Below are 12,050 nucleotides of genomic sequence, written 5' to 3' on the forward strand. Positions count from 1 at the left end.
TGCTGGGTGATTGTAGAAGTAGGCAGAAGATGTTGACCATATCCAGAGGTGAGACTTTAGCCATCTCAGCTCACGTACTGGCTGAAGGGGAAAACTTTCAAGTCACAGAGCAAAGAATCTGCTCGAAAGAGAGGTCAGAAATTCTCCTTGTCAGGTTGGTTGGCCAAAGTTTGGGACCCTAGAGTGTGCCCTCTGACCACTGCCGCTTCTGCCAGAGGTTTTGGCTCCCCAAGTACAGAGCAGGTGGGTGAAGCGGATTTGGAGATGGCAGAAAACTTGTTCCCAGGACATGGTAAAAGGGAAAAGAGGTGCTGGTAATAACTCAGGAGGTGCTGGGACGCAGCTGAGCATGGCAGACAGTGTGGTACAAAGCACGGGCAGGATCCAGGTTCCAATCCCAGCTCCATGAGGGGGAAGTCACCTCCTTTCTTGGTCCTTAGTTTCTCATCTGTGAACGGAGGGAACTGTATGGGATGGTCACCTGGGATCCATCGGTAGAGATTCTGCCTAGGATGCTGAAATGGACCACAGAACCTGCTGGGACCCCATCCAGGAGCATCAAATTCACCACTGGTCCTTTGCAAATTCTCTGTGACTGAGGATGTTTCAGAGCTTTGCTGTGGCTGGCCAACACACCCTCAGAAATGTCCTACCCCTCTTGGGTTACAAATACACCCCCCCCCACACACACACACACCACAGGTATCAAGAACAAAGCAGGAAATGGCACTTCAAGTGATCCTTAAATTATCTGGTCAGACACAAGGAGGGAGAGGAAAAGGAAAAGAAGAAAAGCAGCTCTCCAAACTCCCCCAGAACAAATGCCTTTCAATTTCACTTCCTGCTCCCACTCAGATACTTCAAGCGTTAGTTTAAATAAAGGCCCATAAATGCGATACCGTGACACTACAGCGCACGGGGTTTAACAGGCCTGCTGATGCTCTATAAACTCAAGGCACTAAAGTCGTAAGAGTGGAGTGAGTCTCGTATACGAGGCAGGACTGCCCAGAACAGAGAAGCCTGGGATCCCCACTGGAGACGGAGGCTGCCTTATTCCGGGGATTGTTTCTGCACATAGGACGGCACTGCTCTCTGCTCCTCCTCCAACCAGCCTGCACAAAACCAAAATCCACTCCTGCCCTGGAGCTTGGTAAGGGCGTCTAGCTTATTGAAATGAAACTTCTCAGCATGCTTCAGCCTTGCAAAGGGTAAGGACAGTCTATCTTTAATCACTGCCCAAAAGGAAGAATGGAGGAGAAAAGGGAGCAGGCAGGAAAATCCCATTAGTTCACGTTGAAATCTACATCAGTAGTTTTCAACCTTGACTGCGCACCAGAATCACCTGAGGAACCTAAAAAAAAAAAAAAAAAAATCCCTGCTGCCGAGGCCACACCCACACGCTGACCAGTGAAATCAGCACTCAGGAGCGGGTGGGGATGGCAGAGGAGTGTTTAAATCTCCCCCAGGGATTCCAGGGTGCAGCCAAGGCTGAGAACCACTGATCTAAATGGCTCAATCCAGCTGAGCTGAGCCTTAATCGCAGTTTATGTGTGTGGAGATGGGCCCTAAATAAAAGGGGCTTTACCTGGATCTTCAGCTGCCCGAAGACTGGCTGTTTGTCCCCTGCCAGATCCGCAGACCCTTTGCCACAGGTGGCTTTTGGGGGCCTCTCCTCACCTTGTCTTGGTCTTAGGAAAAGAGAGCCAAAGTTCTGTTCTGGAAGGAGCTGAGAAGGGCCAAAAACTGAACACAGGACTTTAAGAAACCTAAAGAAATCACTGGGGTTTTTTTCACGACCATCAGTACTTTCACATGTATTACTGCTTCGGTCCTCACAACAACCCCAGAAGACAGGGATTATTACCAATTCTCTGAGCCTCAGTTTCCTCCCTCGTGGTTCTGGAGATGGCGGGGACTGGGCCCCCAGGACACAGCGGCTGGTCTTCTGAGTCTAAATCTCAGCCGGCCAGCCCTGCCCGCCTGCCTGCCGGGGCTCAGGTTCTGGTACGCCTGGCGGCAGGCACCTGAGCCGCTCAGCGCCCCATCTCTGTGCACTGACTCCTGGAAGGCTGCAGCAACAGAGGCGCTGTCTGAGTGGTTTTGCAGCTGCTGCTACTAGGCACTTCTTCCTTCATTCCAAGGCTCAAAAATTTCTAGTTTGCATGCACCTGAAAGCTTGTCTACTTTAACTCACGTTCACGCCTTAGTTAAGTAACAAGACAGGCTGCTTAGTTTCTCTTTTTTGGTTGTAAAATAGACATAAAATTTGCCAGTCTTACCACTTTTTGATAAACAGTTCAGTGGCATTAAGTACATTTCCTAAACTCTTCATAGAAGGCTCCTAAGTCTAACTACGGCCAGAATGTCAACCGCCGTTTGGCAAGACTCTTCTCTACTGGCCCTATTTTTTTTTTTTACTCTTTTTTAATTCTTGTGGGGTCATTCCATTTTCCCATTTAACTTAAACAAAACAAAACAGAAACGCAAACCCTGGTGTTCATCAGATAGCAGTTGTGAATTTATAAAATAGATACTTGCCAAAGGGTGTGGGATCTCCAAACGATGCTATTCTGGAGAATCAGATATTTTACTTACATAAAGGCAGGCAAAACCTCCTACTCAGGGATTCTGATTCCACACGTAAATATCAGACTCTAGGCTATGAAATGTCTGTTCCCCCTGAAATAATGATTACTGTAATAGCTACCATTTACTGGAGCTTAATAGGCAATTTGCAAAGCTCATTTAATTATCACAATAGCTCTGAGGTAGGTATTATCACACCCATTATATAGGTAAGGAAATTGTGGCTCATTGCGATTAAGTGACTTGCCTAGGATCACACATGCAGCAAATGATGGAGCTGGGATTTAAAACCAGATGCATCCCTGCATCTTTCTACTGGTCTCCCTTAACCGTGTTCTATTTTTTGAATCCCTAGGCCTCAGTGCAGCTCTGTTGTCTCCTGAGTGAACCGACAAACACTGCCTTAAAACTCTCCCCAAAAGGTAAGAGAGGTGATGAGGTAGCCAAGGAGATAGCCGTACATCACCTCCAGCAGGCTCAGGAGAGGAGGGGATGGTCAGAGAGGGAAACAAAGAGAAAAGGAGGCTGAGGGGTCTCTTCCTTCTAGATGGGCAAACTCAAAAAGCCTAGAGCTCACTTGTCCGCTCTTTGGTCACTGAGCAAGCTGGTGGTAGGGCTGGAACTGGCAGAGGGGTCCCAGAACTCAGTCCAGGGCTCAGACCACCAGAGTCCGTGCTGCACACGAGCGCTAAGAATGCTGAGTGAGCACGGCCCCCGGAGTTGTTAGGAAGCCTTCAGGTGGTGGGTGGTGAGTCCTGACACACAAGACACTCTCATCATAACATTTATTGCAAGTCACTGCCCCAGCCCTGGCAATCCCCGCATGCGTGCACCCACACACACGCCTGTGCACACGTACACACATACCCCACGCAGTTAAGTGGGGGAACTGCACCCAACACTGTGCGACTTCCCACTGCCAATGGGTCACATCCAGGGACAGCCACTAATGAAACCAGCACGTCCTTGGGGGAGCAGTCCCTGGGGGCACCATCTCAAAACCGAGCAAGGGAAGCAAGAGTCCGCCTGTACAGCCTCGGGTGGAGTTGGGGGCCCCGGCTGTGCGGGCAAAGCCCAGGCCCAGCGTTACCCCAGAGGGTGGGGCAGGAGGCTCTCTCTGGGGACACCCCAGCCGGGAGGAGGCAGAAACCTGCGAAGGAAGGGAGGCGGCGGGAAGGGGACATACAGGCCGGGCACAAGCTGCTGGAAGAGAAGCAGTTGGTTCCGACAGGCTTGACAGCTGTCACGTGGAAATGGCATCTGGCCGAACGGCCTCTCGTACAAGAGGCGCCTTTGCGTGGCGGCTGCTGTGCTCTGGAAATCCCCGGCCCGCGTGCAACACCGGTTGTGAGCGCGTGCGTGCGTGCAGGCATGCGAGTGTGTGCCGTGGGTGGGCGAGGGGCAGGCAGGCTTCCGAATGTGCCTCCCCCCACCCCCCCAGCCTCTCCCCATCAGGCCCCCCCCTACCGCGAAAAAGGCCCAAACCTGCCAGCTCCGGAGGAGACAGGCAAATCATTAGTGGAGCACTGATGTGCCGTAACACTCTCTTGCATTCCCATTAAACAAATACTAAACTGCTAATTGCCAAAACAGATCTCCAAGACTCTGACCGAACAGGGGAAGGGTTGATAATTACCAAGTGTGAAAATGCACTGCCTGTAAATAACCACCTCATCTGTCCTCATATGGGCTGATGTTGATGGGCATGAAATAAACATCAGGACCAAATGGAAAAATCATCCACATCTCCTGTGGCCAATGCGATCTCGAACGGTGACAAGCATAGCTGAAGCCATACGCTCGCTCGGGGAGGGACCGGGGAGGGACGGGGGAGAACGGAGTTTTGCAGGCTTGGAGAGTCTAGGTTCCCAGCCTGATTTCAGTCCCTCGGGCTATTTGCATTTTCTTGCAGCCTGGAGGATAGGGAGGTTTGTAAACGGTGTGGCTTGATGATGCGATGGAGGGCTTGCCTGCACCTTGGAAAGGCCAGAGCCGTGGACCCTCTGGGACAGGCCTTCAGGCACGTTCTATCCTGCCCCCTTTAACAGACGGGCTGATGAGAATGGAGAAGGAGGCAGAGGGAGAGTTTTGCCAAGGTGACACATTTATTCATTAACCCATACTCATCAAGACTCTCCTGTCTGGCCGACACAAAGAGTTGGCTGCAGAGCACGGATGAAGAGAATGTGGGTTTAAAATGACCTCTGGCCTTTCTGACACCCCCACGCCATGGTGCCTGCCTACCACTCCCTCACTGGGATGGGAGGTAGACGGGTCTATCGGATTCCAAAGCCCCCCTCTCTCCTGGATTGCACCTGAGGAGGGGGAGGCGATCTGCCAGAGGTCATAGGAACGGTCCGCCTTCGCTCTCCACCAGCCTGTGGTTCTGAGGGAGACAGCGAGGCTTGTAATGAACGCCTGAAGCCGAAGACGGAGGTTCCATTTATCTCGGAATCAATCCTCAGGAATTAGAGGTGACCCAGAGGTCACCTCTCCCCTTCCCACCTGGTACAGGAATCCCTTCTCCAAGGCTCCTTTGAACCCTTTCTGGAGCTTCAAAGACTCAGAGCATCTCTGCCCCATCCCTCAGTCGAATTCAGGAGCAGCAGCACTTAGATGCCTGAAATAACAGCTTCCTCTGATCTGAAGCCCAGTTTTGGCACACGGCAGAACCCTGCAAAGTGCACGGCATCAGGCATCTGAACCAGGGCAGCAAGCACCACCCACCCCAAAACTTCTCAGTGGGGCTCAACGGCACCTCAGGAAGCTCCGCTCCTTTCCCCTTTTGGCCACGTGAGAGGCCATCTCCTGGGCGCCCTGGTCCCTCAGGTCACCCCCTGAAGTCCCGGGTCAAACGCTCCATCAAATAAATATCAGCATAAGGAAGGCAGGTCTAAACGACAGACGATGTTTTAAAGGAATTCTACATTGTTACTTTTAAATTCCCAAAGTGTCTTCAAATAATGGCTAATAGAAATAGAATGCTGCCGAGAACAAAGTTCACTTGCGGCAACAGGGGCTAAAGGACTCGGTCACTCAGCAAAGTTACTTCTTCAGATAGGATCATGAATATCTGAGCTGGAAAGGACCACAAAGATACGCGTCCAGGCCAGTCGTTTTGCACAGGAGCAAACTGGCTCTGAGCAATGCCGGGCAAACTGAGCCCTGGGGTCAAAGGAGCCTGCTGGGCGTCAGAAGTCCTGGGTTCAAATCCCTATCCACCACGTCTACCTCCACACCATCAGGGGCAGGGCTTCTGGCGGCTGAGTCTCCTTGTGGGTAAAAGGGGTGATGATCATTGGGAAGCTTCACCCCAGCCTTGGGAAGCAGAAAGTAATGACATAACACACAGGAAAGCACTCGGGTCGGTGGTAAATGACTGCCCCTTGCTATCCCCGGTACTTGGCACACATAGTTTCTTGACGAGGGTCTGAGGGCTGCATAACGGAGGAACGGACTTCACGTCCACGACCGCCACATTCCAATTTAGTGAACTCAGTGTGGATGAGCGAGGGTCACCCTCATAAGGGTACCTTGCTGTGCTGTCATGAGTCGGATGCAAATAAAGCATCTTTTAGAAAGCAAGGGGAATGGCAGAGCCAACCGTGGCACAGCCTACAGTAGAATATTCCTCGAATAAAAAGAAACAAACCGCTGATGCTCAACGTGGAGGGATCTCGAGGGAATGACGCTGACTTCTCAATCTCAAAGGCCGTGTGATTCCATTTCCGTAACGTTCTCAAAATGACAAAATTACAGTGATGGAGAAGAGATGAGTCATTGCCGGGGATCAAGGGCGGGGAAGGAACGAACCATTACATGAGGAATTTCTTTGTGGTGACGGAACACTTCTGCATCTCGATGGTGATCATGGTCACTCGAATCTACACGTGATAAAATTTCAAAGAATAGTGTGTGTGTGCGTGCGCGTGCGGACATACACACACACACAAAACCGATGATGTACCAGCACCCATTTCCTGGTTTTAACAGTGTGCTATGGTTATGGGAGATATTATCATCGTGGGAAGCTTGGTGAAGGGTACACAGAGTTCTTTGTACTATTTTTACCACTTCTTGTGAGTCCTACACTATTAAAAAATAAACATTTAAAATAATAATTTTTAAAAACCACAAGGGGGCTCATTATATCAAGAAACTCAGTGGCAGATCAGTTTATAACGCAAATAAGTATGCCCTAATTTCTCTTGACTTGCATAGCGTGGGCACAAATAAGGTACACCTATAGTAGAGAGAGCTAGCCCCTACCTGTGTCCCCAATTTGGCCCTGGCCTTTACTACTCTGAACTAGTATTGGGTCACGTGAGTATCTGTTTTGGTAGTCCCCACTGCCCCTGTCTCACCATCTACCCTGGTCCTCAGGAAGCTTCGTACACAGCTCTGCAAATCCACAGCACCTGCTAAAGTGACTAATACAAAAATGACTGCAGGGCTTCCCTGGTGGCGCAGTGGTTGAGAGAGTCCGCCTGCCGATGCAGGGGACACGGGTTCGTGCCCCGGTCCGGGAAGATCCCACATGCCGCGGAGCGGCTGGGCCCGTGAGCCATGGCCGCTGAGCCTGTGCGTCCGGAGCCTGTGCTCCGCAACGGGAGAGGCCACAGCAGTGAGAGGCCCGCGTACCACAAAAAAAAAAAAAAAAAAAAAAAAAGACTGCACACAGTAAGTGCTTGCTGATTGAGTTTCAGAAAGATTTTTGCAGGATAAAGAAAAAACAATTCAGATAGAGAAGAGCCTCATATCCAGTGGTTTCCATTTTTCCTTTTTGCAGCTATCAAGGCCCTCTCTTTCATTTAGGTTTTGAAAACAGATCTTATATCTTTTGAGATATTTCATACACCAAATTGTACTTATTACTACTTATGAGATTCGGAAATGTATGTATCAACACTTGTCATAATTGTCAATTGGGGCTTCTGGCAGCATGGGGTGACCAGGGGCAGAGAGAGTTGGGTATTCTCCAAAAGCAAGCACACTTGACATTTTAGTTGGTCCTCATACCATCTGGGGTGGGGTAACCATAAGGCCTGACAGGTTTTTTGATGTAATGAAGTCAACCTGAAGACCCACACTCCTTCTCTTGACCCCGAGGTTGGACCCCTCTGGCCTGCTCAGAGGTCTGGCCTGATCTCTGAGTCAAGATCTGACCATGACTCAGATCTTTGCAAATGAGTATTGACAGAATAACCAACCTCCCACTTAATCCCCAAGCCACACAACTCCCTAAAGGGGAAAATAGAAAGGAGAGGGAAGAAGCCTCATCTACCCTTAAAAAAAAAAAAGTACCAATTCAAGCCGCTTCAAGACCCAACAAGCGTATTTTTCTTTCATTTATTTCTACATCAATGCTCTGAAGGATAAAGATCTTTCTCATTTCAAGAGCTGTCAATTTGCTTTAGTGCCATGTTTTTCATCTGTTTGAGGTAAAGAGGAATTACAAAGCAGGCAAATGAAATAATGCACCGCCGTCTAACATATTTTGGCAATTCAATTTGGGACCAGGGTAAAAGGAAATTAAAGATGGACGACAGGCCACACGGCACACCTGTGCTGTACCCCAAGGCCCACCCCTGCCCGCCCTCCATTCGCGAACTCTATGATTTGATGAAGCCTTCAGCTCTTTGCTGAAAACTGTACTATGTGCTGTACCCTAATTCTTCAAATCATTTATACATGTTGCACAACTCATACAATATTTTGCTTTCTGAAGCAGAAAAACCTCTTAGCTGCTGGTAAACTGTCAGGTGCTGTTACTTTAAATAGCCCTGTGAAATAGCACAGAAGCCGGCAGCGTGTTCCTGTATTTACTACCCTTCCCCACGTAAATTAACAGACAAATGCTTGCCACATGCCAAACTGTGCGAAGTCCTCACCCCGTCAAGCCTAAGGGTTCCATTACCACGGAATTTAATAAGTAAAAGGCAGCCTTCATCTCCTCCTCTCACGGCCTCCTCTGCCAATGACGATGCCCCATGAAGATTGTTGGCTAATTCATTTACATTTCTTTTTGCTTTTAATTAAATTGCTCCTCAACGGCTCAGATCTGTAATTTCTCCCTCTTTAGCTCCAGGGCTGGGGATTTCTGAGAGAATGACAGAAATTTCCAGGGCCAAGATGCCTCAGAAGACTTCAGGTGCTATGTGGTACTCAGGAACCTGCCCTTGACCATCACAGGTGGACTACAAGGAACTGGCCACAGGCTATCAGAGCCCAGGGGGGTCAGGCTCCTTTGAGATACTAGAGTTAAGGGATCCCCACCACCACCAATTTGAAATCAAATGGTAACTGTGAGAAGGGACCCGTGGTCCTGTCTTTTGCCAAATCCCATCAGCCTGTGGACACCATCGGAATCTAGCTAGGTTTATAAAAGGCCTCATGGTTCTTCTGCCAGTGATGCATGTGTCTACAAGCAGTGTTTAGTGGGGCACCTGGACCTGGCTCCCAGCTCGGCAGTGATGACTAGCAGGAAAGACCAGTAACTCTGGAGGCAAATTCCCTGGTCTCCGATTCTGGCTCTACCGCTCACTAGCTGTGTGACCTTGGGCAGGTGACTCAACTTTGCTGTGCCTCTGTTACTTCGCCTCTAAGTTGGTACCCATCTCACAGTGCTGTTACGAACATTAAGAGAAGTTAACTCATGTGCAGCATTCTGGCACACAAGGAGAACTAAATGGCTGTCATCCATTATCATCACTGCCTCAGTGAGCTGGTCAGGAGAAACGTCTAATATTGTTCATGGTACCTGAGGCCTTTCCTATTTCAACTGATGTTGATGCCAAGTGAAATTAAAACTAGAGGACAGGTTGGCTTTACCTGACCAAGCAGGACCAAGGAGGAAACAACCTCCCTGGGCTGGCCACTTCCTCAAACATCTGTCCAGCTCTCCCTGCCACACGCGGGGTGGCTATGCCCTGCCATGAGGGTTCAGAAGCATGGAAAACCAGCCAAGACAGAGAAACAGGCAGGCGTGTGGTAGCACGAGATGGCTCCTGCTACTTGCTGCCAAGCCTTAACCAAGCAATGCTCTTCCGCGTCTAAGTTCTGTGGAAAAGAAATGAACTCACTGAGGTCACTCACCCTCTGGACCCGAGTCTGAAGCCCAAGGCTAGTCACGATCCCTCTATGCCATCCTGTACCTGAAGAGGTGCTTTAGCCAGATGCCAACAGGTTACAAGCCTTTCAGAGGCCTAGGCTTCCATCCGAGGCCAGTTATGGCCCTAGCAAGTGGGCAGCCCCTCACTTAGAAAGAGATGAGTTTGTCAGAAGGCAAACTACTACCTTTAGAATTCATTCATTCATTTTTCATATTCACTCAATCAACACATATTTACTAAGTGTACCATAAAAGGCACAATGATTTTAAAATGAGGAAGACTTGACTCCTGGGGGTCCAGGGGGCAGAGACAATCACTGCACGATATATGAGGAGAGCTCTAAGAGAGACGCAGCCCCCTGCAGGGCACGTACAGACATCTGTAGTCTTTAATCATTCATTTCTGCCCTCCAGGGCTCTGAAAACCCAGAGTGAAAACTCACTCACTTGGCCAGAGGAGACAGACAGTTTGTCATGGAAACGGCAGGACTGCATTCCAGGCAAAGAGGCCCCATGGGCCTGGCAGTAGAGCAGCAGGTCTGGGGAGACATCTAAGCCAAGAGAGCAGGGCAGGGGAATCGGTGAGAGCCTGGGCCACGTGAGCCACGGAGGGGCCGGGCCTCCATCTGGGCTTTCCTGAAAGGAACCGGAGGGCAGAGTAACATCAGAGGGCCCACCCTCAGTCTTGGCTGAAACCAACCTCCCCCAACGGACTGGGAGGAGATCCCAGAGTGCTGGCTAGGGCTGAGGGGTCAGGGGCTTAAACCTCCGCCGCTCACGGTTACAGGGTGGGTCAGAGGCATAGCTGGGGGTTAGCGGACTGCATCAGCCCCAGGAAACGGCATCGCCACGACCGTGAGAGCGAGGCAGAAAGGAACCTCCCTCCTCGAGGCACACCAGATCCAAGGAGCATCCCTCGTGGAGTAACGACATCATTCTGAGCTGACAGGCCTGGAGCCCCATGGCCTGGAATGCTGAGGAGCCCCATATCAGGGCACGCAGGAAAGAGAGAACTATTCCAGCTCAACGAGCCTTGCCCCTGTTTCTGTGTGGGCAGCGGCGGGGAAAGGGGGAAGGGGTGTCAACTCAATGTATTTGAGGGCTTCCCTGGTGGCGCAGTGGTTGAGAGTCTGCCTGCCGATGCAGGGGACACGGGTTCGTGCCCCGGTCCGGGAAGATCCCACATGCCGCGGAGCGGCTGGGCCCGTGAGCCATGGCCGCTGAGCCTGCGCGTCCGGAGCCTGTGCTCCGCAACGGGAGAGGCCACAACAGTGAGAGGCCCGCGTACCGCAAAAAAAAATTAAAAAAATATATATATTTGAGTGAGGGGGTTACTGCTCTGCCTTGGGTTATATTCACTTCCTGTTCTGAGCTTGTTAACTCCCATTCCTTGCTCCACGGATCAGCACCCCATTGTCTGCATGACTGGGTGTGCTCCCACTGGGGGGTAGGTTCCCTGAGAGCAGGGCCTGCGTCTTCTCCACCTTCCAGATCGTCCTGTTTGCCGGATCACGTGTGGGCACACGTCCACCGCATCTGCGGGTGAGGGAGATGTTGAGAGGCAGAAGCGGGGCGAGAGGGGACCCAGGGGCTTTAAACTGCCTCTGCTCCTAACGTCAGTTCATGTGCTGAGGGCTAAAGCCAGAGAAAAAGACAACGTGCCATAAACCTTTTTTTTTTTTTTTTGCAGTACGTGGGCCTCTCACTGTTGTGGCCTCTCCCGTTGCAGAGCACAGGCTCCGGACGCGCAGGCTCAGCGGCCATGGCTCACGGGCCCAGCCGCTCCGCGGCATGTGGGATCTTCCCGGACGGGGGCACGAACCCGCGTCCCCTGCATCGGCAGGCGGACTCTCAACCACTGCACCACCAGGGAAGACCCATAAACCTATATTTTTAAAGTTATTTGCAGATGCGTGTACTTGCTCCAGCCAGCTCGAGCAGCTTCAGAGCTTGTGTGACTTTTAAAGCTAAGAATCCGGTGGGGAGCTCAGTGTTACTGAGGACCCCACACCAGTGGAGCCAGGGCTTATGAGCATCTTGCTAATCAGGGTAGGAAAAAATGGGAGGGCTATGTGGGGATGGAGCCGCCATTCCCAACATCCTCCTCCAGGCCTCCTCATCAGAAAGGCCCCCGGAGCTGGGGCATCCTCCCCACCCAGGACCAGCTCCCAAAGAGGCCTACAGAAAACCCTACCACCCGAGAGGCCGCAGGTTCCACTGAATGAGACAGAGGAAGGAGAAGAGAGAGAAGCCACCAGGGACAGAGCAGCAGTACGCCAGCCCAACTGAATCATCAATGGACGATCCAGAAGGAGAAGGACAGATACCATACGCGATCACCTACACGTGGCAT

The 12,050-nt window shown here is 51.0% G+C and overlaps 1 protein-coding gene across 3 annotated transcripts in view; it reads right to left on the minus strand.

Annotated features, from left to right (window-relative positions):
* The window catches only part of MSI2 (musashi RNA binding protein 2), a 394,222-nt gene that overhangs the window by 145,988 nt on the left and 236,184 nt on the right, over nt 1-12,050 (minus strand). The gene's annotated exons all lie outside the window — the stretch shown is intronic.

This window comes from Mesoplodon bidens, assembly GCF_964165515.1.
Source record: "Mesoplodon bidens genome assembly, chromosome: 19".
NCBI classification, from domain to species: domain Eukaryota; kingdom Metazoa; phylum Chordata; class Mammalia; order Artiodactyla; family Ziphiidae; genus Mesoplodon; species Mesoplodon bidens.